The sequence below is a fragment of the Mastigoproctus giganteus genome, chromosome 2 (assembly GCF_048544385.1).
Source record: "Mastigoproctus giganteus isolate SK-2022 chromosome 2, ASM4854438v1, whole genome shotgun sequence".
NCBI classification, from domain to species: domain Eukaryota; kingdom Metazoa; phylum Arthropoda; class Arachnida; order Uropygi; family Thelyphonidae; genus Mastigoproctus; species Mastigoproctus giganteus.
The window spans coordinates 5,746,162-5,772,779 of record NC_143576.1 but is presented as its reverse complement, the minus strand read 5'-3'; the positions used below and the strand labels follow the sequence as shown (position 1 = coordinate 5,772,779).

Below are 26,618 nucleotides of genomic sequence, written 5' to 3'. Positions count from 1 at the left end.
TTTGTGCACAGTGTGGGCCCAATGACACTGCATTATCATCTTTGGAAGATCCTGTTTCTGTCTGAGAAAAAATGGAACACAACAACGACAACGTGTACACGGACTCCTAAGAGCTGCCAGTGGACTTCAGTGAAACATTGGTCCAAATGCACCAGTGATCCTAGTTCTTGACAGTAAAACATGATTGATAGATTCATGCCGTTTGTGCCACACACAAAGATGTGTTGCACCAGGTATTTGGACTCATATGACCAGCACGCTCATTTCCAGTCCTCCAGTATCTAACCACCACTGATCATTCGCCATTGATGATAAGTGGTGAGGAGATGCTGTCTCTAGGGTTGTCTGCTGTGGAACCCCACGCATGCACGTGTGCGTGCGTGCATGTGTGTGGCACATTGTCATTTGGAATATTGTTCTTACATTCACCGTATTGTATTACAAGGTCAACTGTACACAGTGACCTGCTATTGAGCCCATAAAACACACTGCACCCTTTACTTACTACAAACATCCACCTTGCGTAATCCTTTACAGTTGTGTCAGTGGGAGGTGGTTTGACCTGTTCAACACCATTTTTTCTACACTTTAAGCGCAGTGAGCAGCTGACAAGATATGACATTTCTGATATGGAAGCACCTGATTCATGTGTTCCCACAATCATGCCCTTTTGAAACTGATACTGTGTCCCATAACTGCTGCTTTCTCACTTTGACTTGCATGCCCAGGTGCAAATTACCACTGTTCTAGCAGCATAGGAAGCTGTTCAACTGTTTACACTGTTATTAGATAGTGTAATACGAAGCACTGTGTTAGGAATCTGTTAGCTTATTATAGTATTATCAGTTAATCAAAAATATTATTACTCTTATTAAATTTCATTGTTAATTAAATTGTATTTAAACGGAAATCATGATCCAGACTAGAGCTGCGAAGCAAAGATCACAGACTAGTGAGAGTGCTGTGACTCGGGGAGAAACAAAGGGGGCGATTCTCCAACGTATCACAGTCTCAAAAAAATGAGTGAAATGTGAAATGTTTGCCAACCTTTCTAAAACAAGACATGATCTAGCCAAAGAGGATGCCTTTGTGTGTGCTAGGTGTCTAGAGTGTCAAGAAATTAGGTGCAAACTCAGCGTTCTGCTGGGCGTCTATGAGATTGAGGTGTAGGGTAAATGCATCCAAAGAAATTAATATGAGGGGCCCATCAGGCTCTTAGCTACCCAGCTCAATGGCAGAGCTCACTTCTGTGCATCAAGCAACACAGACGCAATCTCCAAGGCAGAATGCACTGGTCCCAAAGGAACTAGTTATTGTTGGTGACTCTATTGTCAGGGAGACGGGGAATATACAATGCAAGAAGGATAGGTGGAACAGGATCAGGATATGTCTGCCAGGGGCAAACATTGATGATGTTGTAGAGCAGATATCATCTTTTAAGGTCACAATATTGTTGTACACATTGGAGCTAATGACATTAAAAGTAAGAGATCTGCAGATTTACTCAACAAGTACAGGTCAATGTTGAAAAAACAGTCGCAAGTTAGGGTTGAATGTGAAAGTGTCTGCAATTCTGCCCAGACACGATAGGAGGGAATATATAATGAGAGCCTTGTCAATCAATTCAGGCCTGGAGAGATTGTGCAAGGCTCAAGGGGTAGAATTTTTTTCAGCCTGATCTGTGCTTGTTGACACAAGAGACTGCTTCTATAGGGATGGGGTACACTTAAAATAGAAAGACTGCAAGAATATTTGCTGATGTTATCGAGGCAGTGTTAGGTGGAAAACTGCTAGTATGGGGGGGATTCACAGACTAAAAAGTCAACAGTGGCCGCATACAGAGGCAAAAGTGATTCTTGCACTGCTTCTATTAGAATGAGCAGCAGCCTGGAAAACAAGTAATGGAGATTTCCAGGACTGCTGGGAATCATAGTGGAACAAGTAAATACATGGGCTGTGTTAGGGTAACTAAGAGTAGGAACAGGTGCACGTGTATACTTGCATGTACATCAATGCTAGGAGTGTAGTTAATAAATTTGATGAGCTTGAAGTGCTAGTCAAGACATCAAAGGTAGATATCGTCGGGATATCAGAGACTTGGTGTCACACAGATATTGCAGACGATACACAGGTTGGCAGGGTTGTTAATAGTAGTAGTAGTAGCAGCAGTAGTGGCATGTGATGCAAGAAAGCAAGTGTATGAGCTTGCAGCAACAGCCAAAAAAAAAAAAAACACACCATTCCCTCCAAATGCCTGTCTAGTTCCTCCTTAAATTTATTCAACCTATCAACTTCCACAACTACAGATGGAAGTTTGTTCCAGCAATTAACCCGCTGGCTAAAGGCAAATTTACGCACATCTATTCTACATCTGTCTTTTCTTAATTTGAATTTATGCTCCCTTAGGTTCGTAATCTGAACAAGTGGAAGGATCCCATCAGAATTCAGCATGCTCAACCCATTCAAGGCCTTATACACCTAAATCAGATCACCACGCAGGTGCCTAGTCTCCAGCCACTGCAATTTGCAGAACTTAAGCCTCTCTTGGTAAGAGGATCCCTTCATTCCCCTCACCAATCTTGTTGCCCTTCTCTGTACACGCTCAAGAAAATCTACATCCTTCCTAAAATGAGGCCTCCTGACCTGTACGCAGTACTTAAGGTGTGGCCTGACCATTGCCTTATACAGAGGGACAATCACCTCCTTTTCCCTGCTAGCAAAAAAACTTCATATCTGACTGCACAATTACTCCCAGCTCTTTTTCATTTTCTATCACCTTAAGTGTAGTACCACACAGTTGGTATGTTTCTCTGGGATTACTTCTACCCATATGCAGTACTTTGTATTTGTCAAGGTTAAACTTCAGTTGCGACTTCTTAGCCCATCTGCCCAAATTATCTAGATCCTGTTGCAGTAGCACACTGACATTACTGTCATTAACAACCCTGCCAACCTTTGTATCATCTGCAAACTTCGACACTAAGCTTGATATACCTTCATCAATATCATTGATAAATATACAAAACAACAGTGGACCCAACACCGAACCCTGTGGGACTCCACTAATAACATTAGTCCACGAAGAGCAGCACCCATTAATTACCACCCTCTGTCTTCTCCTACTCAACCATCCTTTTATCCATTGTAGCAACTTACCCTTAATACCATTCTGCTCCAATTTGTACAATAGTCTTTCGTGGGCAACAGTGTCAAAAGCTTTCCTGAAATCCAAATATACGATATCAAAATAATTTTTTGCATCCAGTTCCTTTGTAACCACATCATAATATCCTATCAAATTTGTCAGACAAGACTTTCCCTTAACGGTTTCATGCTATGTCTGAATTATTGCTGCAGTCTTGTCTAGATGATCCTGCAATGCATCTTTAACCAGTGACTCCATTATTTTACCCGGAACAGAAGTTAAACTAACTGGTCTGTAATTACTCGTGTCACCCTTCGATCCCCCTTTGTGAATTGGGGATACATTTGCACATCTCCAGTCTGTGGGAACCTCTCCTGAGTCCAAGGATGCTCTCATAATTATGGCTAAAGGTTTGTTTAGTTGCTTTGCCGCCTCCTTTAATATAAGTGGATAGATCCCATCCACCCCAGGTTCTTTTCTTAGGTTTAACTTCAACAATTTCTCCTCCACTTTGCTCTCAGTTATTACAAAATCTTTAAGTATCCTGCTACAATTTGATAACCTTTTGCCATTTTCAAACCTTAATAATTCCTCATGTGTGAATGTAGATGCAAAATATTCATTCAGTTTTTTTGCTATCTGAGCAGAATCATCAACAGTCGAACCATCAATGTCAAGTGGACCAATCAGATTCATCCCCTTCCTTTTAGAGTTTATATAAATAAAGAAATCCTTGCTGTTTTTCTTAGCATATTTTTGCCAAGAATTTCTCATAATCTGCCTTCTCCTGCCTAACCTCCTTTGTGACCTGATTACAGACTAGCTTATATCTGCCATAGGCATCTTAGTCGCTTTATAATTTATATGCATCCCATGCATTTTTCTTCCCTGTTACAAGTCTCATTAGTTCATTAGATAATCATTTAGGCCTAAACCTTGAACAGTATTTCTTAATAGGTATGAAACTTTTAGTAGCATCCAAGATTAATTCCTTGAATGCTTCCCACTTAGAATTTACTGTTGGTAATATCATCAGTTGATCCCACTGTACAGAATTTAAAAACTTTCTGAGACCAGTGTACTCACCTTTACGGAGGCAAAAGCCCTTTCCTTTACCCCTGATGGTAATTAAATCTTAAAGTAAATCACACATCGGTACGCTGAGATCACTGCCACCTGGTTTCTTTATCTGCAAATTCTTAATACACAAATTATCACTGCTGATAACCAGATCAAGAGTATTACTCTCTCTGGTTGCCTCTCGAACATGCTGCTGCAGAAAACAGTCATCCAATAAATCCACAAAATTCTGACTAGTGTGTGAGTGACCAACCCACAAGTTCCAGTCAATATCTGGGAAGTTAAAATCCCCCATTATAAGACATTCTGATTTACTGGCCCACTCTATTTCTCTGTACAATTGTTCATTGTACTCATTCGAGTCATTAGGCCTATAACACACTCCTACTCTTATTTTTGCTTTCGCAGTGCTTATGTCACACCAAACCGACTCAACAGTGCACTGTTCATCAGTAACAACTGGGTGCACTTCTTTTGATTTTATGTTTTTCTTAATTAACAGCATAACACCTCCTCCCTTTCTATTCTGTCTATCCTTTCTGTACACATTGTACTCCCCAAATTCCAGTTCTGCATTCCTTATATCTGTGTGACACCATGTCTCTGCTATCCCAACAATATCCGCCTTTGATGTCTTGACCAACACTTCAAATTCATCAAATTTATTTACTATACTTCTAGCATTGGTATACATGCAAGCATACATGCTCCTATTCCTAGTTACCCTGACACATCCCATATACCCACCTATTTCAGGATGACTGCCATCCATCCCTGAAACCCCCAACACCCCTTGCTCCAGGTCGCTACTTATTCTAATAGAAGTTGTGCAAGAATCACCTTCGCCTCTGCCTACGGCTACTGTTAATCTATCAGTCCTTGTATCCCCCCCAAGCTATCAGTTTTCCGACCCATCTAACACTGCCTCGATAGCATCAGCAAATATTCTTGCATCCTTTCTATTTAAGTGTATCCCATCCCTGTAGAAGCAGTCTCTCCTGTTAACAAGTAGAGACCAGGCTGAAAAAAAATTCAATTCCTTGAGCCTTGCACAATCTTTCCAGGGCCGAATTGATCGACAAGGCTCTCATCATATACTCCCTCCTATCGTCTGGGCAGAATTGCAGACACTTTCAAATTCAACCCTAATACTCTGCTTTTGTTCAACAGTTACCTGTACTTGATAAGTAATTGTGCCGGTCTCCTACTCTTAATATCATTAGTGCCAACGTGTACAACTCTATCACCTTTTGTACCCTAAAAAGATGATATCCGCTCTACAAAAAGTCATCAACCTTTGCCCCTGGCAGACACACCCTGATCTGTAATGACACTAATGACAGTACACTGCTGCAACAGGATCTAGAAAATTTGAGTAGATGGGCTGAGAGGTGGGAACTGAAGTTTAACATTGAAAAATGTAAAATACTGCATATGAGAAGCATTAACCCCAGAGTAATATATCAACTGTGTGGTACTACACTGTTGATATAGTACACTGACAGTGCTAGAGAGTGAACAGGATCTGGGGGTAATTGTGCAGACAGATATGAAGATTTCTGAGCAGAGCAGATGGTCTGCAAGAGTAGCTCATGGTGTCTTGTCAGTGATATACAGGAATTTTTCTAGCAGGGATAAGGAGGTGATTATCCCCTTGTATAAGGCAATAGTCAGGCCAAACCTTGAGTACTATATACAGGTCTGGAGGCCTTATTTTAAGAAGGATGTAGAGCTGTTGGAACTAGTACAGAGAAGGGCAACAAGATTAGTGAATGGAACAAAGGGTTGCTCTTACAAAGAAAGGCTTAAGTTTTGCAAATTATAGTGTCTGGAGACTAGGCACCTGCGAGGTGATCTGATTGAGATGCTAAAGCTTGAATGGTTTGAGCATACTCAATGCTGATGGGAGTCTTCCTCTTGTTCAGAATAATCAGCTGAGAGGGCATAAATTCAAATTGAGGAAAGACAGTTGTAGGATAGATGTGCAGACGTTTGCCTTTGGGCAACAGGTGGTTGATTTCTGGAACAAACTTCCATCTGTCGTTGTAGAAGTTGATAGCTTAAACAGATTCAAGGCAGAACTAGACAAACATTTGGAGCGAGTGGATGGGTGAAATGAGAAGGGTGCATGTTTTTTTTTTTTTTTTTTGCTAATGTTATTAAAGCTTGCTTTCTTGCATCATGTGCTTATGCTAATGCTAATAAGCAGTGCAGAATTGGAATTTGGGTCGTAGAATGCATATAGGAAGGATAGACAGGACAGGAAGAGAGACGTTTTGCTGTTAGTTAAGAAACATAAAATCTAAGAAAGTGCACCCAATAGATGTTGGTGGACAATGCAATGTTGAGTCTGTTTGGTGTGACATAAGGCACTGGGAAAAGAAAAATGAGAGTAGGTGTGTGTGTTAGAGGCCTAATGAATCTGATGAGTATAATGAGCAATTGTGTAGAGAAATAGAATGGGCCAGTAAATCAGAATGTCTTATAATGGGGGATTTTAACTTTCCAGATATTGACTGGAATTTGTGGGTTGGTCACTTGCACACTAGTAAGATTTATTTGATGACTGTTTTCTACAGCACCATTTTCGAGAGGCAACCAGAGGGAGTAATACTCTTGATCTGATTATCAGCAGTGATTATTCATGCATTAAGAATTTGTAGATAAAGAAACCACTGGGTGACAGTGATCACAATGTACTGATGTGGGAATTACTTAAAGATCTAACAATCATCAATGCTAAAGGGAAGGGTTTTTGCTTTCGTAAAGTTGACTATAGGGGTCTCAGACAGTTTTTAAGTTCTGTACAGTGGGATCAACTGATGATGTTACCAACGTTGAATTCTAAATGGGAAGCCTTGAGGGACTTAATTTTGGAGGCTACTAGTCTTTTCATTCCAACTAAGAAATACTGTTCAAGGTTTAGGCCTAGATGGATGTCAGATGAATTAATGAGGCTTGTGGCAGAGGGAAAAATGTATGGGATGCATATAAAGTATCAGGTGACACAGAAGCCTATGGCAGATATAAACTAGTCTGTAATCAAGTCACAAGGACTAAATGATCTGCCTTCGCAGATTATGAGAAATCTTTGGCAAAGGATGCAAAGAAAAACAGCAAAGAATTCTTTACTTATGTAAACTCTAGAAGGAATGGAATGAATCAGATTGGACCACTTAACATTGATGGGTTGACTATTGATGATCATGTTCAGGTAGCTGATAAACTAAATGAGTATTTTGCATCTACATTCACAAATGAGAAGTTATTCAATGAGCTGAATGCCAGAAGTTTATCAAACTAACAGGGAGTTAAGTGATTTTTGTAATAACTGAGAGCAAAGTGGAGGAGAAATTGTTGAAGTTGAACATAAAACAGGCACCTGGAGTGAATGGGATCTATCCAGTTATATTGAAGAGACAGCAAAAGAAGTAAGCAGACCCTTAGCTACAATTATGAGAGCTTCCTTGGACTGAGAATAGGTCCCCATAGACTGGAGTTGTGCAAGTGTATCACCAATTCACAAAGGGGGTTCAAAAGGTGACACAAGTAACTATAGACCTGTTAGTTTAACTTGTGTTCTGGGAAAAATAATGGAATAACTGGTTAAAGAAGCATTGCAGGATCATCTAGACAAGACTGCAGTAATAGTTGAGACACAGAATGGGTTTGTTAAAGGGAGGTCTTGTCTGACCAATTTTATTGGATACTATGATGTGGTCACAAAGGAACTGAATGCCAAAAATAATTTTGATATCATATACTTGGATTTTAGGAAAGCTTTTGATACCTTTGCACATGGAAGACTGCTGTACAAATTGGATAGGTAGGCATTAAGGGTAAGTTGCTACAATGGATAAAGGGATGGTTGAGTGGGAGACAACAGAGAGTGGTAACCAATGGAAACTGCTCATCGTGGACAAATGTTATTAGTTGAGTTCCCCGGGGTTTGGTGTTGGGCCCATGGTTGCTTTGTCTATTCATCAGTGATATTGATGAAGGTATATCAGGTTTAATGTCCAAGTTTGTGGATGATACAAAGATTGGCAGTGTTTGTAAAGACAGTATGCTGCTCCAACTGGATCTTGATAAGTTGGGCAGATGAGGTGAGAAGTGCCAACTGAAGTTTAACATTGACAAATGCAAAGCACTGCATATAGGTAGCAGGAACCGAAGAGAAAGGAACAGTTACCCCCAGTACCAACTCGGGGTAATTGTACAGTCAAACATGAAGTTTGCTGAGCAGTGCAGAGGGGCTAACAGGGCAGGTAATGGAGTCTTGTCAGTGATCTATAGGAATTTTGCTAGCAGGGGCAGGGAGTTCGTTATCCCATTATACAAGGCAATGGTCAGGCCACACCTGGAGTACTGTGTACAGGTCTGGTGGCCTCATTTTAGGAAGGATGTAGAATTGCTAGAACAAGCACAAAGAAGGGCAGCAAGAATGGTGAAAGGGAAAAGGGGGTGCTCCTACCAAGAAAGGCTTAAGTTCTGCAAATCAGATCACCTGTGAGGTGATCTGATTGAGGTGTATAAGGCCTTGAATGGGTTGAGCAAGCTGAATGCTGATGGCATTCTTTCTCTTGCTCAGAACCGGCGAAATATCACCACTTTGCTTATTGGAGGCTTGAAGCGGTGAAACCCATGTTTAGTCTCTAGAGCAAAGTTTCCGGCATCCCCACTCCCCCCATACTTCTCCTTCAACCCATGCACGATACTAAGTACTATAGGTTTTGATACCTATCGTGTTTGGGGTTTTCATAAAAAAAAAAAACACTTTCAAATTGAGGAAAGACAGTTGTAGAATAGATGTGCGGAAATTTGTCTTTAGCCAGCAGTTAGTTGATTGGTGGAACAGACTTCCATCTTTTGTTATGAAAGTTGATAGTTCAAAAATTTAAGGCTGAGCTGGACAGGCATTTGGAATGAATGAGGGGGTGAAATGGGAGGGTTTTTTTTTTTTTTTGGCTGATGCTGCATAAGCTTGCTTTCTTGCATCGCATGCCTCTACTAATGCTAATACTGTGAACTAAGCTGAATATATTGTATTGCAGATGGTCGTAATTCAGTGATCACTGAATACACATTATAATATAAATGGTTTTGGATTTTCATTTTTGGTTATTATAAGTGGCTGATAACAATAACTAGCAAAAAATTCAATTTCGTATGTATGTGACTGTTAAGTGAATTTACTTTAAGCAGTTAGCATTAGCATTACTTTAAGCAGTTAGCATTAGTAGAGGCATTTGATGCAAGAAAGCAAGCTTATGCAGCATCAGCCAAAAAAAAAAAAATAAAATAAAATAAAAAAAAATAAAAAAAAAAAAAAATAAAAAAAAAATAAATAAATAAAAAAATAAATAAATAAAAAATAACCACTTCCACTTCACCCCTCTGTTCGTTCGAAATACCTGTCCAGCTGAGCCTTAAACTTATTTAGGCTATCAACTTCCACGACAAGGGATGGAAGTCTATTCCACCAACCAACCACCCACTGGCTAAAGGCAAATTTCCTCACGTCTATCCTACATCTGTCTTTTCTCAATTTGAATTTATGCCCTCTCAGGTGATTATTCTGAGCAAGAGGAAGAATCCCATCAGCATTGAGCATGCTCAAACCATTCAAGGCTTTATACACCTCTTTCAGATCACCTCGCCGGTGCCTAGTCTCCAGACACTGTAATTTGCAAAACTTAAGCCTTTCTTCGTAAGAGCACCCCTTTGTTCCACTCACTAATCTTGTTGCCCTTCTCTGTACTCGTTCCAGCATCTCTCATCTTTCTTGAAATGAGGCCTCCAGACCTGTATACAGTACTCTAGGTGTGGCCTGACCATTGCCTTATTCGAGTTGAGAGTTATTCACAGGAAGTTAAGTAAATAATTTTAAGTGGTTGGCATTACCCATGTTTCTGGCTGATAAATGCTGGTATCATTTCTTTATATAACAATATTAAATGTAACAGAAACATTTAAACCTTTAAATATAAACTAAATAAATAAATTATGCAATAAAACATAAATACAGTATATGTTCAAGAAACTGCACAGAAACTTAACATAAAATTATGAAACTTTAGCATTAGTAGAGTGTATGATGCAAGAAAGCAAGCTTATGTAGCATCACTTAAAAAAAAAAAAACCACATTTCACACATCCAGTTCCTCGAAATTATTTAAGCTATCAGCTTCCACAGCTACAGATGGAAGTTTGTTCCAGCAATCAACAACCCGCTGGCTAAAGGTAAATTTCCGTGCATCTGTTCTATAACTGTCTTTCCTCAATCTAAATTTATGCCCCCTCAGGCTCGTAATGTGAGAAGAGGAAGAATCCCATCAGAATTGTGCCTGCTCAACCCATTCAAGTCCTTATACACCCTCAATCAGATCACATCATCATAGGTGCCTAGTCTCCAGACACTGCAGTTTTCAGAATTTGAGCCTTTCTTGGTAAGATCACCCCTTTGCTCCCCTCACCAATCTTGTTGCCCTTCTCTGTACTCTCTCAAGCAACTCTACATCCTTCCTGAAATGAGGCTGCCAGACCTATATGCAGTACTCGAGATGTGGCCTGACCATTGCCTCATGCAAAGGGATAATCACCTCCTTTTCCCTACTAGCAAAATTCCTGTATATTATTGACAATATCTCAAGACCTGCTCTGGCAGCCTATCTGCACTGCTCAGAAACCTTCATATCTGACTGTACATTTTCTACCACCCTAAGTGTTGTACCATGCAGTTGGTATGTTATTCTGGGGGTTACTTTTAACCATATACAGCACTTAGCATTTGTCAATGTTAAACTTCAGTTGGCACTTCTCAGCCCATCTGCCCAACTTTTCTAGATCCTGTTGCAGTAGCACACTGCCATCACTGTCATTAACAACCCTGCCAACCTTAGTATCATCTTACCTTGTCATGAAGCCTGATATACACCTTCATCAATATCATTAATAAATACAGGTAGTTCTCGACTTTACAAGTTAATTCATTCCTAGCGTGCGCTCGTAATGCAAAAATTCATAAAGCGGGAATTTATTTCCCATAGACAAAAGGTTAAAAATAGGGGTTACGTTCTCAACAATGAAATTAGTTAGCTAATTAGTGTATGTTTAAACAATGATTGATTTATCGAAAGAAATGAAAATGTAGCCTGCAATTTCAAGTAAATTATAATAATAGAGAAATTATTTATGACTTACAAATGTTAAAGAATGTTTTTTCTTCATCATCATCGACTAAATGCACATTCGTTGATCCAACATTATTGGCTCGGCACTCGTTGATTTGTTGCCCAAGGAGTTGTCGTCTTCAGAAATGTTTCAAGAGGCGTTTGTTTCCAAGATAATCTCTTTTAATTATAAAATTTACGATTGCACGCATAAGCATTTTTTAACGGCACACACAAATTGTAACTAACACGATTCGCGTGGAGTACGAATGGTTTGTAAACAAGTTTACGAAGTTTAAAAAAAAAGGAGTGAAGAGAAAATTCTGAAAATTTATTTGTTTTTTATACAATTGAAGATTTCAGTAAAGGGGAAACACATTTTACCATAATAACATAAAAAACCACGCAATTCCAACTATCGGTATTTTTGCAAATGCAAGAAGTTCGAGTTTACTACCCATTTATAATTGCTTGCAGTAACAGAAAAGCTCAATAAACTGGAAAGTGCAAATTGTTTTTATTGTTTTATAGTTGTGACCTGCAGAACTGTGCTTTAGAAAAATATCACAGAGGCGTTTAAAATTGATTCTTATAATGGAACATATGATAATGATGAAAGTGTAATGCATTTTAATAATTGAAATTAGCAACTAATCCAATTTACAAACCAAGCTCACAACCTTTTATATGGCCTTAAGGTCATGCTCGCGACCTTAAAAATGACATTTTAGAGAGATAAATAGCTTAGTTATACAGCGAAAATTTCAACTTCCGAGATCGTGAACCGAATTACAGTAATACCCAGACTTACGCGAACTCGGAGTTATGCAGTTCTTGAGTTTTTCGTTTGGCAACATTGCCGTCCACTATCTTCAAGGTCGTTTTTCGTATGCTATCGATATATGGTGCAGCGGCAGAGAGTGAGAGCGAAAGATGAACAAAATTCAACTTAATGCCGCATGAGCTGCACACATATACAAGAATTTGCATTCCAACTCGCATATTTATGTGTTCGTTCGAATTCGTGCTCAACTTTTGTCGGAAATTACATCGTTTTCATGAAGAAAAAAAGCTTTCCAGGCTTTAAGGTTTCCAAAGACCAATTGACAGTGATGGTTGGTGGGAATGCAGCTGGTGACTGCAAGTTAAAACCTCTCTTAATTTATTGCTCCGAAAACCCAAGAGTTTTAAAAAATATATCTAAAATTAGCTTACCAGTGATTTGGAAGTCAAATCATAAAGCTTGGGTGACAGCTTCCATTTTTGAGGACTGGTTTGGTCACCACTTCATACCCGGTCGAATGTTATTGCAAGTCTAAACAGATTCCATTTAAAGTGATGCTTCTTATTGACAATGCACCCAGTCACCCTCCTGCCACCCTAATTAATTTTGACCCACGTGTGAAAGTTGTGTTTTTGCCTACAAACACAACTAGCTTGCTTAAACCGATGGACCAGGGAGTCATAAAAACATTCAAGGCCTACTACACAAGGTGTTCGTTTGCACGTCTGAATGAAGCTATGAGACAAAATAGTGAGATGTCTGTTAAAGACTTTTGGAAACAATTCAATGTTTTAGATGCCGTAAAAATCATTGAAGAATCCTGGGATGAAATTCACAAAAAAACATTGAATGGTGTCTGGAAGAAACTTTGTCCATTTTTTTTCAAAAACGAGACAAAAACAACGCCAGAAACTGATCATGTCGCTCATGTGATAGAAGAAGTTGTTAATCTTGCCAGGCAATTAGATTTGGAAGTCAATGGTGATGATGTCAACGAGCTGTTGGATTCACATAGTCAGGAACTGACAATGAATGAGCTCATAGAGATGCGTGAGCAAAACGTCACTGAAGTATCCGACACTTCAGACCCAGTTCTACCAGAAAAGCACATGACAATTGCAAGCTTGACAGAAGGTCTCAATTCAATTGAAAAGGGCTAAAAATTTTATAAAACAGACTCCAACGAAGAACGCGTTATAGCTACAAAGCAAGGAATAAAAAAATTATTAGCTTGCTACAAAGAAATTCTGCTTGAAAAAAAGAAGGCACTGTGTCATCAGACGAATTTGTTAGATTTTATGAAGCCATTGACACTGAAATAACTTTTTTTACGTAACTCATTTATTTTTTTTAATACATATTTTGTATTAATATGTATAAAGAACTGCAATTTTATTAAATATTTTTCTTCTAAACTAGTGTTTTTGTTAGTCCTTGGTCCCAATTAAACAAAATTTATATGTATGTATTTATATGCAAAGTTGTACCCCGACTTACGCGAATTCGACTTAAGCGATTTTCGTCAGACCCATCCATCGCGTAACATTGGGGGACATAATCCTTCAGGTTTTCTCTTCTTCGTTTTCGTCTGTCGCTCATTGAGGTCTATCGAGCCCCTTCCTCCTTTTTTCTATGCTGTGGTCAGTCCTCCATGGTTGACTTTGGGTAGTGTTAGTGGCTTTTATTATTATTATGTTACTACATTTAGCAGATTTATAGAGTAATACATAAGATATATTTAGTTTAATTTTAAAAATATATTTAAAATTTTTCATTATTTTTAAGCAAAAAAAAAAAAAAAAAAGATTGAGGGTATAAGGAAAAAAAAAGCAAGCAAGCAGGAATGAGTGTGCAGGTTTTCAACTTGGGCATAAACCATTGTTTCCTAAACACTAAAAATGAAATTCAAAATATTAACATTATCTACTGAAATATTAATGAAAAATGAGTCTCCAAAAAGGTGGAGGTTCCATTTATTCTGTTCTTTGGAGTCAGCCCCTTCAAAAGCTTTGTTTACTGCATTAAAAACAGAAATCAGTGTGTATCATTATGTGTGAAAGAGATGTAGTGTGCAGATTTCTCATAAAGAAAAAAAAAATGTAATTGTATTTTTTCAGAGAAAGCCAAGCATTCTTTATTATTTCATTGCCAAGTTTGATCTTCCCTCTGTGTTCTACATATTAACCTTTTGCTTTTTAATTTTTGTTTTTTAATGTATGGTGTAATTTAATATGTAACTTTTTTTTTAAGGTATTCTGAATGGAAATATGTTGCCTGTAATAAACTGCAGTTATCAGAAGATCTTGCAGAGCTGTAAGGGCAGTATTTTTTCTTTTGTGATATATATATATATAGAACTAAAATGAAAATAATAAAATGAAATAAAATAAAACTTATGCCAATAGTATGGCAAAACAGTAGAGTGAAGATAGTCAAAATTAAATGTAAAAAATCAAACCAGTAGGGAGAGAAAGAAAGGTAACAAGACTAAAGATACTGTAGAAACAACGCTCCAAAATAATTTAGAAAATCTAAATAAATATTAATAAGTTAGAATAATGAATTAAATTTAAAAGCCAATTACATTAGAATTTAACAGCATCTTCCTTGACGGGTACCAGGTCCAAATTGTGTGAAATATCACAAGTGCTAGAGACATAGCTAACTACAATAAGATAAAACAAAATAAGCAAAAATAGACTGACCATTATGCCCATCTTGATGGAGGACCACAAGGCCAATAATGGTAACAGAGTCACTGCATTTCAAATGTTAGAGTAATCAGCACAAAGGTGAACCAATCGAAAAATCAACTCTCCATCTGATCAATAGATCGAACCACCAATGCAGAGGATTTGAGTAATGGTGGTCTTTATGCAGTGAAACATAAAAAATAGAACAGATATGAGCACTCCAAAGAAAAGCCACACCACTGACAAAATGAAAGTTGAACCAGATTATATAGACAAATAATAAACTATAGAGGATGGCATGGGTGCAGTGTTAGCATATTGTCCTACTACTGCCATATGATATAGATATAATTAAATAATGAACAATAGTTAATAACGGAATCATTAATGAAAGAAAATAAAAATAAAATGGTACAGCAAACATCAGAGGCAGCAAAATTGCATATTCCTCTACATGATGCTTGTAGTATAGAACTAAAATGAAACTAAAAAATAATAAAATAAAAATAAAACTTATGCCAGTAGTATGGCAAAACAGTAGAGCGAAGATAGTAAAAATTAAATGTAAAAAATGTTTTACATTTGAAATGCAGAGATTCCCTGGCCACTATTGACCTTGTGGTCCTCTTTCGAGATGGGGCATAATGGTCAGTCTTTGCTTATTTTGTTTTATTTTTATTGTAGTTAGCTTATGTCTCTAGCACTTGTGATATTTCATTCAATTTGGACCTGGTACCCGTCAAGGAGGGCAGCATTAAATTCTTATGTAATTGTCTTTTAAATTTAATTGGTTTTCTAACTTATTAATATTCATTTAGATTTTCTAAATTAGTTTGGTGTGTTGTTTCCACAGTATCTTTAGTCTTGTTACCTTTCTTTCCCTCCCTACTGGTTTGATTTTTTAAGACTTTTTTCCTTTAAGACGACGCAAACTTTGTTCTTAAGAATCGTATTGGAATAATTTGTTTGTTGTGAATTAAATTCCAGCCTTAAATTATGCCTAAAGAAAGTAAAAAAGCACTGCTCATAAGAAACTTTATTTCTCTAGAATCAAAGGATACAAATTTTGCGTCGTCTTAAAGGAGAAAAGGTGTCATGCTGCAAAAAGGTTAAATTTAAATGAAGCAATCAATTCAGAGGATCATAGAGCAGATGAAAATTCTGAAGTTTCAAATTTTACACTAAAAATCATATGGGAAGGCATAAAGTTTGCTGAACAATTAGAATCTTATTTTTTGAATGTAGTTACTTCGACTGAAAAGAGCATAAAGTTCAAAAATGCTTAGCTGCATACCACGAAATTTACAAAAATCTGTCAAGCAAAAGCAAACAAACCCAGGTTACTGATTTTTTTTAAAGAGAGCAGAAGATACGCAAAATCTAGATGCTGCAGAGGAAGTTCAGAAGGTGATGTATTCTCCAACAGAGAAAACATTTTCGTTTGATTGTGCATAGCAACGATGAAGAGGAAAAAATTAAATGAACGTACATTATCTGACATGTGTATCGGACTTTGTAAGACATAGTCTAACATAAACCCCCTTTTTGTATTGGCTCTTAGTCCCATATAACATGGTTTCACACTACATGAGATTTTATAGGCACCTTACTACCGTGTTATACAAAGTTTACCTGTGTGTGTATATATATATATCTGATAATTAAAATAAATATGATATTTAAAATAAAAAACATCAGCCAGTAGTACGGCAAAAATACAGAGCGAAATGTAACGTAAAATAATATAAAATAAACAAACATGGGAAGGGAAAATAGAGATAATAATAAGACAAAAAGTAGTCAATAATCCCCTGTATAATTTAGTAATTAAACCCAATTAATAAAATGATATAAATTTAAAATAATGCTAATTATATGTAATTTAGCGGTACCCCCCTAGAAGGTACCAGTTCCAAAAGACGTGAAATATCACCAAAAAGGGGTTAAAGAAACTACAAAAACTAAAATATCAAGATGATAGACTGACCATTATGCCCCATATCGACAGAGGACCACGAGGCCAATAATGGTCATGGAATCGCTGCATTTCAATCGTCATACAAATCATCGCAAAGGCGGAAATATCGAAGAACCAAACCACCCTTCCATTCTCCGATAGATCGACCAATGCAGAGGATTTGCATGGCGGTGGTCCTTATGCAGCGAGAAATAATCCATAGAACAGACAGCACTCTTGATCAGAGCCACCCCACTGACATAATTCAAGCTTAACCAGCTTATATAATAGAAAGGGAAAAGAATAGATGGCGGCACAGGCGCTGCTTATTTAGCATATCAACCCACTACTACCACTAATATATATAATGTGATGTAAAAGTTAGGCAAAAGTAATAAAAATAAATAAATATATATATATATGTATGTATAATGTTTTTATAATATTATGGGGAAGATTATAGTAAGATAGTCATGTTAAGATAAAAAAACAGTAATCAAGAATCTTATTTTTTGTTAAAATATATACCTCGATAGATCTATAGAAAACATATAGGATAATTTATATACAAAGGATAATATACAAAAGATAATGTACAAAACTTATTGTTGCCTACCTACAATCTAGGTGACTTTGTCCGGGGCCAACTGCCCAAATTGAAAGTAAAACAGTGATAGGGAGTTCTCTGATTATGTGATGATCAATATGCGCTAAGGCAAAATCAATTGTGAGATTGAATAACCAAACTATAATATAATTTAACAAGTAATAAATTTAGAGGTTACATAAATAATACAATAAGGAAGATTTTTTTTAATAATACTGCCAAGCGCTCACTGATCCTCGTTGACCTGACAGAGAACAAAGAATGTAAGTTTAGAAATTAAAGTAAGAAAAGGCATAAGGCATACTTACCGTGTCCATGCTGACGAACCATGTGTAGCATGAACTGTAGTCAAAAAAGAAATGTTATGTGTAATGTATGGCCCTCTAGTGAGCATTACCATGTGGTGATCCCTGTGTTTTGGATGGAGTAAATGCATGTAGAATGCCTAAAAGTAGCCAATTAGTTAATATTAAGTTAACACAAAAAAGAATCGTGCCGATAGCGAGGTGGGATAAAAGGCTAATGGAGAAGGAGTAAAAGTACCTGAACTCCACAAAGGCACATTTATAATAGTATGTTTAGAAGTAGTTTCTCCTACATCCTCGGATTGCACTAATAATTTCGGACAAATAAGAATGAAGAGTATAGGATAGCTTAAAGTTTGATGCAAGATAAGTTGTGGCTTGCAAGCCCATTCCCATAGTAGGACCCTGAGCTGAATTTGCATGTCGCTTTTGTGTGAACTTAAGTGGTTTATGGTATATATGCAGTGTTAAAATTAAGCAATGTTAAATTGAAATTAAAAAAAAAAAATTTATACACTATAGTTTGTTAGTCTATGGGTACAGGTTTTCCAGACTGTGATACTCCAATAAAGCAAAGTGTATCCTATTTACATAATATACAAAACTCTAGGACCTATGAGTCTGGAACTGTAATTTTTGCTTGTTAAATTGGTGCAATGGGTTCTCGGAGGAGTTTTTTGAAGTTTACTATATTTACAGCCTTCCTAAAGTGGTATTTCAGATAAGTAATAGGGAAATTATTGTGGACCAGTTTATTGTACAATGCTTTAATGTTTGCTGTACAAGTTGTATTTTTACTTCAAATAGAAGCAATTCTGAGGCATTGGGATAGAATGATATTTGCATGTACTGATTTAGATATGTTGGATTCCCAGTTTGTAAGGCAGGCCACGTTGAAGTTAAATGTGTCTTTTTTTGTTATATATGTTTCTATCTGTAGTATTGTGGAGTATTTCTATTTTGAGATCCAGGGAATTTGCCATGGTATCTTAGATATTAGTTTTTTCTAGCATAAGTTCTTCTGGATATAGTCTGCTATAATCCTGAATGAAATGTGGGCAGTTAAATATGCATAAATCATCTACATATCTGAACATTAATAGGTTATGTGGGAATGTTTTTTTTCTGCTGAATATAGGTAAAGGTTTGCAGTTATACTGGATGCATAGGGATGTCTTTCACTTGCATGTATAAGAGATTCTGTCGTATACATAATTATTAAAAATACATAAGTTGATTAGGGTATCTCAGTATTCAAGGTTTATGGCATTTTTGTGTTCCATGTATAGTTTGTTGAGAACTTCTTTTAAATCGTTGATATTAATACTTGTGAATAAACTATTAAAGTCAAATATTTGTATTTGTGTTATATTGTTATTTTTTATGGCATTTATAATAGGTATGTTGTTACTTATGATAATATTTTTATTTATGCTATTTAGTATTGTTTTCAGTAATTTTTCTAGGGTATTACCTGAAGCTTTAGCATAATTGTCTTTACACGATGTTATGAATCTGAATACAATAGGTGATTTATGAAATTTAGGTATACAGTATATAAATGAATACGTTAGGTTATTGTAGTTTAATTTTAATTTTTTATGTAAAGCTATTAGTTGTAAGCTGTGTAAATTTACTATAATTTAGTGTAAAGCTACTATAATTTTGCATTTGTGGAGTTCAGGTACTTTTGCTCCTACACCATTTGCCTTTCGTCCCGCCTCGCTATTGGCATGTTTCTTTTGTGTTAAAATATTAACTAATTGGCTACTTTTAGGCATTCTGCACACATTTACTGTGTCCAACACACAGGGGTTACCACATGGTAATGCTCACTAGAGGGCCATACATTACACATAACAACATTTCTTTTTTGACTACACTTTGTGCTACACGTGGTTTTTCATCTTGGACATGGTAAATATGCATAATGCCTTTTCTTACTTTAATTTCTAAACTTACATCCTTTGTTCTCTGTCGAGTCAATAATGATCAATGAGCACTTGGCAGTATTATTAAAAAATCTTTCTTATTGTATTATTTATGTAATCTCTAAATTTATTACTTGTTAAATTATATTACAGTTTGGTTATTCAACTTCAAAATTAATTGTGCCTTAGTGCATATTGATCATCACATAAGCAGAGAACCCCTTATTGCTGTTTTACTTTCAATTTGGGCAGTTTGCCCCAGACGAAGTCACCAAGATTGCATGTAAGCAATGATAAGTTTTGTATATTATGTTTTGTATATTATCTTTTGTATATAAATTATCCTTTTCCATACTAATTTATTTTTATCCTATACGTTTTCTATCGATCTATTGAGGTATATATATTAATATGATTATCTTAACATGATTATCTTACTGTAATCTTCCTCATAATATTATAAAAATACTATATACAACACGTTATGGATGTAATGCATCCATTACCACAGCAAGTGCATTAGCCCATAAATACAGTCTATTAACATCAGTATATTAATGATTACTACTCATTAAATATATATATATATATATATGTAATAATTGTTGCCTAGGGTCCAGTTAGTTCATGGATTGCTTCGTGTTTTTAAACACAGGATGGCCTCTACATTTTAACATTATTTCATTACTACATAACAACGGATGTAATGTTCTATCGCAGATGGCATTAATCCGATTGGTTAATATTATCATATAATATCCCTGTTCAATGCTTTAGTAATTATAGCATTAGTAAATATAACATCACAGTTCCACGCTTTAGTAATTTGATTCTATATATATATATATATATAGAATATATATATATATATATATATATGCACAGTATTATTAATTATCTTTATTTATTCACAGCTGTGATCATAATTAGGGAAACTCTATTAATGCAAATGTTATGTATGTACTCTGACACAAACATTAGGTTACAGAAGTTTACAGTTAATCATTTCAATAATGAATACAAATGGTTTTATCCTATTACAGAATGTATTGGATTTTAATTTTATAGTTTTAATACAGTTCTGGCATCAGTTTCTTAGAAGAGTTGATCATTGTTGTATTAATGACATTGAGTAGGAAATCTGCAGATTTACTTAACAAGTATAGGGCAACATTTAAAAAAAAGTCACGAGTTAGGGTTAAATTTGAGAATGTCTACAATTTTGTCCAGACATGATTGGAGGGAGTATATGATGAGAGCCTTGTCAGTCAATTTGGCCCTGGAGAGATTGTGCAAGGCTCGTGAAGTAGAATTTTTCTCAGTGTGGTCTGTGCTTGTTAACAGGAGAGATTGCTTCTACAAGAATGGGATACACTTAAATAGAAAGGGTGAAAGAATATTTGCTGATGCTATCGAGGCAGTGTTAGGTGTGTTGGAAAACTGCTTCTATACACAGACTGATAGATTAACAGTAGCCACAGTTTGAGGTGAAAGTCATTCTTGCACTGCTTCTATTGTAATGAGCAGCAGCCTGAAAAGCAAGGTGGTGGGGATTTCAAGAACTGCTGAGAGTCATCATTGAAGAAGTAAATACGTCGGCTGTGTTAGGGTAATTAAGGGTAAGAATAGGTCCATTTCTTATAATGGGGGATTTTAACTTCCCAGATATTGACTGGAACTTGTGGATTGGTCACTCGCACACTAGCAAGACTTTTGTGGATTTATTGGATAATTATTTTCTACAGCAGCATGTTCGAGAGGCGACCAGAGGGAGTAATACTCTTGATATGATTATCAGCAGTGATTATTCATGCATTAAGAATTTGCAGATAAAGGAACCACTAGGTAGTAATTATCACAGTATACTGATGTGGGATTTATTTAAAGATGTAACTGCCATCAGATGTAAAGTAAAGGGTTTTGCTCTTTGCTTTTTTTTTTTTTTTTCGGTTTTTGCTCTTTGTCTATTCACTCCACACAGCTGAAACTTCTGATATTTTGAACAAAAGTGTTTTCTTTGATTTCTCCCTTGAAATTCCAGAAATCTTTGTTAGTTATTGCAGAAACAGTAAAAAATACAGGACCAAATTAAGCCTATTTGTAAAAGAATGAGAAGTTTATCTCGGTATGATATGTAGAACATTTCCTTATGATTGTCTCCAGAAATTAAAACAAAAACAATTAAAAAAATCGAAAATCTTACGTTACAGTAAGATTGTTTGTTTGTTATTTGGTTTTTAGGAGCATTAGCAACTAAGGCCATATTGCTCCATGACCTTAGTTGCTAATGCTTCTAAAAACCAAATAACAACAACAACAGCCATATTGCTCCCTGTGATATGCGGTGGTCATTCCCTGACTTTTCCACATCCTCTGTATTTGGTGGTCACGGGCTTAAACCCCGCTCTAATCAAGAAGCGTGTGCTATTCACTGCTGCACCTGCCCACCTGGCTATGGAGGCACCTACATTACAGTAAGAAACAATTAACAATAATTAAAAATCAAATTAACACAATTAAAAATTAAGTAAAAAATTAATTTAATGAAAAAAAATGCAAAACTATTTTCCTTCCTGAAGCTGACAATGCTTTTTGACAGTATGTCACGATCACAGGAATGAAAATTACCAAATAGGGGTGAGCATGGAGCTTAAATAGGAATTATTTGTCTTCGTGCTTGTGCATAAAGGACCACGAGTCGGAGATTAGATATGGCTGGTGAACATTAACAAAATTCTCATGTCATTTAATTTCGATGGTTTCTGCAATTAAGTCTCATATAATTACGTTGGACACTAAGTATTTTGGCCTTGTTAAATAAAAAGTATATTTTTCATTAACGGCATGAAAGGCTAATTCTGACACTGCTGAACGAGAAGCACGAACTGAGGCTGCGTGTTGATTAACACAATAATTCAGAGGAAACCACGCAGAACCCTGATAAGATGAGTTGCAATCACTGCAAGAAATGTTGTATACTAGGTCATTTATTTGTGTTGTGAACGAGGAAAGGACTGAGCAATTGTTCAGTATAGTGTGTAATTTCCATATTGGCCTGGCTACAGTTTTAAATTTGGTATCTTTAAAGACTCTATTAAGTTGTTTGTGCCACTGTTCTACATATGGACAGAAATAAAGTATTTTTTGATATTACTATTGTTGGTTGGTGTATTTTTTTTTTTTTTTTTTTTATATTCTATCCTTAGCTTTTACTCTAATTCTGTTTGTTGTAGCAAGTGGGTAACCCCTTTTTAAGAATCTGCTCATTAATATTTGTATTTCTAAGCCCAATATTTATAAGCATATAGAAATTGATTAAAGATAATCGATCTTTTGTAGGTGAATGGGTGATAGCTTTTATAATGTAGAAGCATACTGGTGTTTGTAGGTTTACAATAGATATTAAGTTGGATTTTATTCGTGTCCCGATTAAGCATGAAATTTAGAAAATTAAATGACTTAGTATTCTCTGTATTCTCCCTCTCCAATGTAAATTTGAGTCTACAATGAATATTATTAAACGAATGTAAAATATTTTGAATAGTGCTACTATTGGTAATGACTAGAACATTGTCTAAATACCTCCCATAGTATGTGATACCGGGTAGAAAGGTGTCAGATGTATACGTTCAATCGTTGAGAGATAAATCTCTCAACGATTGAACCATTGGCAAACCAAAAATTTATTTGTATACTTTGTCTCGAAAGGTGATATAGTTGGCTTCAACTAAGAGTTTAATTAAGTGAAAAATTTCCTTAATAGGAAGCTTTGTATAATTAATCGGTATCAAGTTATTATTTAACATATCCCAAAGAATATCTAATGTGTATTCAACGTTTACATTCGTATATAACGAGGTAACATCTAGAGAGAATAAATTATCATTACCGCCAAGTCTACAGTCCTTAAGGTTATTAAATAACGTATCATAGTTCTTTAATCCCAAAATGTATTGCCTGTCTAAAGGGTTTTATAATGCTATATACGTTTGTGGCCAAGGATGAAAATGCCGAGTTTCTGTAGGAAACAATAGGCCGAATAGTAAAGCCGGTCTTATGTAATTTTACCTGACCAAAAAGTGCAGGAATATTGTATGTTCAACAGTGGCACAAACGACTTAACAGATTCTTTAAAGATACTGAATTTAAAATTGTAGCCAGGCCAATACAGAAATTACAAACTATACTGAACGATCGCTCAGTCCTTTCTTCATTCGCAACACAAATAAATGACCTAGTATACAACATTTCTTGCGGTGACTGCGACTTGTCTTATCAGGGTTCTTTGCAGTTTCCTCTGAATTTTTGTGTTAATCAATACGTGGCCTCAGTTTGTGCTTCTCATTCATTCAGCAGCATCAGAATTAGCCTTTCATGCCGTTAATGAAAAACATACTTTTTTATTTAACGAGGCCATAATATTTAGTGTCCAATGTAATTATACGAGACTATTAATTGCAGAAACTGTCAAAATTAAATTACATGAGAATTCTGTTAATGCTCACCGGCCATATCTAATCTCTGACTCGTGGTCCTTTACGTGCATGCGCGAAGACAAATAATGCCTATATAAGTTCCATGCTCACCCCTATTCGGTAATTTTCATTCCTGTCATCATGACCCACAGTCAAAGCATTGTCACCTTCAGGAAGGAAAATCATTTTGCATTTTTTTCATTAAATAAATTTTTTACTTAATTTTTAATTGTGTTAAATTGATTTTTAATTGTGTTCATTTGATTTTTAATTATTAATTATTTATTACTGTAATGTAAGATTTCCGATTTTTTTAAATAGTTTCAGTTTTAATTTCTGGAGAGTATCACATGGAAGTCTTCTACGTATCATATTGAGGTAAACTTCTCTTATTCTTTTAACAAATATCGATATCAATGTAGAATGTATTGAGCATTATAGCTCTGGTTCATACTATCAAATTCTTACTAATTATATGCATGTGCTGAAAAATACAAATTTAAAATTAGTATCATTCTCTTGGGTCCAATTATTTAAGTAGGCACTCTTTATGCTTTAGCATTAGCATTAGCATTAGCAGAGGCATATGATGCAAGAAAGCAAGCTTATTCAGCATCAGCCAAAAAAAAAAAAAAAAAAAAAAAAAAAAAAAAACACCCACTCCCATTTCACCCCTCCGTTCGTTCGAAATACCTGTCCAGTTGAGCTTTAAATTTGTTTAGGCTATCAACTTCAACAACAAGTGATGGAAGTCGGTTCCACCAACCAACCACCCGCTGGCCAAAGGCAAATTTCCGCACATCTATCCGACATCCGGCCTTCCTCAATTTGAATTTATGCCCTCTGAGGTGATTATTCTGAGAAAGATGAAGAATCCCATTGGCATTGAGCATGCTCAAACCATTCAAAGCCTTATACACCTCTATCAGATCACCTCGCCGGTGCCTAGTCTCCAGACTCTGTAATTTGCAAAACTTAAGCCTTTCTTCGTAAGAGCAACCCTTTGTTCCATTTACTAATCTTGTTGCCCTTCTCTGTACCCGTTCCAGCAGCTCTACATCCTTCTTGAAATGAGGCCTCCAGACCTGTATACAGTACTCAAGATGTGGCCTTACCATTGCCTTATACAAGGGAATAATCACCTCCTTATCCCTGCTAGAAAAATTCCTGTATATCATTGACAAGACACCATGCGCTACTCTTGCAGCTCGTCTGCACTGCTCAGAGAACTTCATATCTGCCTGCACAATTACCCCCAGGTCCTTTTCATTCTCCACCACTGTCAGTGTAGTACCGCAGAGTTGATACGTTGCTCTGGGGTTACTGTTTCCCATATGCAGCACTTTACATTTGTCGATGTTAAACCTCATTTGCCACCTCTCAGCCCATCTGTTCAACCTTTCCAGATCCTGTTGCAGCAGCATAGCGTCAGTATTGTCCTTAACGACCCTGCCAACCTTTGTATCATCTGCAAACTTGGACATTAAACTTGATATCCCATCATCAATATCATTCATAAACACCGAAAACAACAACGGACCCAACACTGAACCTTGAGGAACTCCACTAATAACATTAGTCCACGTTGAGCAGTGTCCATTGATTACCACTCTCTGTCTTCTGCCACTCAACCATCCCCTTATCCATAGCAGCAATTTGCCTCCAATGCCACACTGCTCCAATTTGTGCAGCAGTCTTCCATGTGCAACAGTATCAAAAGCCTTTCTAAGATCCAAATATATAATATCAAAGTTATTCCCTGCATCCAGTTCTTTTGTGACTACATCATAGTATCCAATCAAATTGGTCAGGCAAGACCTGCCCTTAACAAAACCATGCTGCGTCTGAGCTATAACTGAATTCTTGTCTAGATGATCCTGCAGTGCTTCTTTAACCAGTGCCTCCATTAATTTACCTGGAACAGAAGTTAAACTAACAGGTCTATAATTACTTGTGTCAGCCTTTGATCCTCCTTTGTGAATTGGGGTTACATTTGCACATCTCCAGTCTATGGGCACCTCCCCTGAGTCCAAAGAAGCTCTCATAATTATGGCTAGGGGTTTGCATACTTCCTTTGCTGCCTCCTTTAATATAACTGGATAGATCCCATCCACCCCAGGTGCCTTTTTTATGTTTATCCTCAACAATCTCTCCTCCACTTTCCTCTCAGTTATTACAAAATCATCCAGCTCACTGCCAATGTTTACTTTACCTACATCATTCTCCTTCCTGAATAACTCCTCATGCGTGAATGTAGATGCAAAATACTCGTTTAGATTGTTAGCCACCTGAGCAGGATCCTCAACTGTTGAACCATCAATATCCAGTGGACCAATCTGATTCATCCCTTTCCTTTTCGAGTTCAAGTATGTAAAAAACTCTTTTCTGTTTTTCTTTGCATCCTTTGCCAAGGATTTTTCATAGTCTGCCTTTGCCTGCCTAATCTCCTTTGTGACTTGGTTACAGACC

General features: G+C 36.5%; 1 protein-coding gene across 1 annotated transcript in view; it reads left to right on the top strand.

Annotated features, from left to right (window-relative positions):
• Positions 1 to 14,469: 14,469 nt before the first annotated feature.
• LOC150089132 (TBCC domain-containing protein 1-like) overlaps positions 14,470 to 26,618 on the top strand; it is a 219,297-nt gene continuing 207,148 nt past the window's right edge. Inside the window, exon 1 of the mRNA XM_090390345.1 lies at positions 14,470 to 14,494. The gene's annotated coding sequence lies outside the window, so the exon portion shown is untranslated. The remainder of the gene's footprint in view (positions 14,495 to 26,618) is intronic.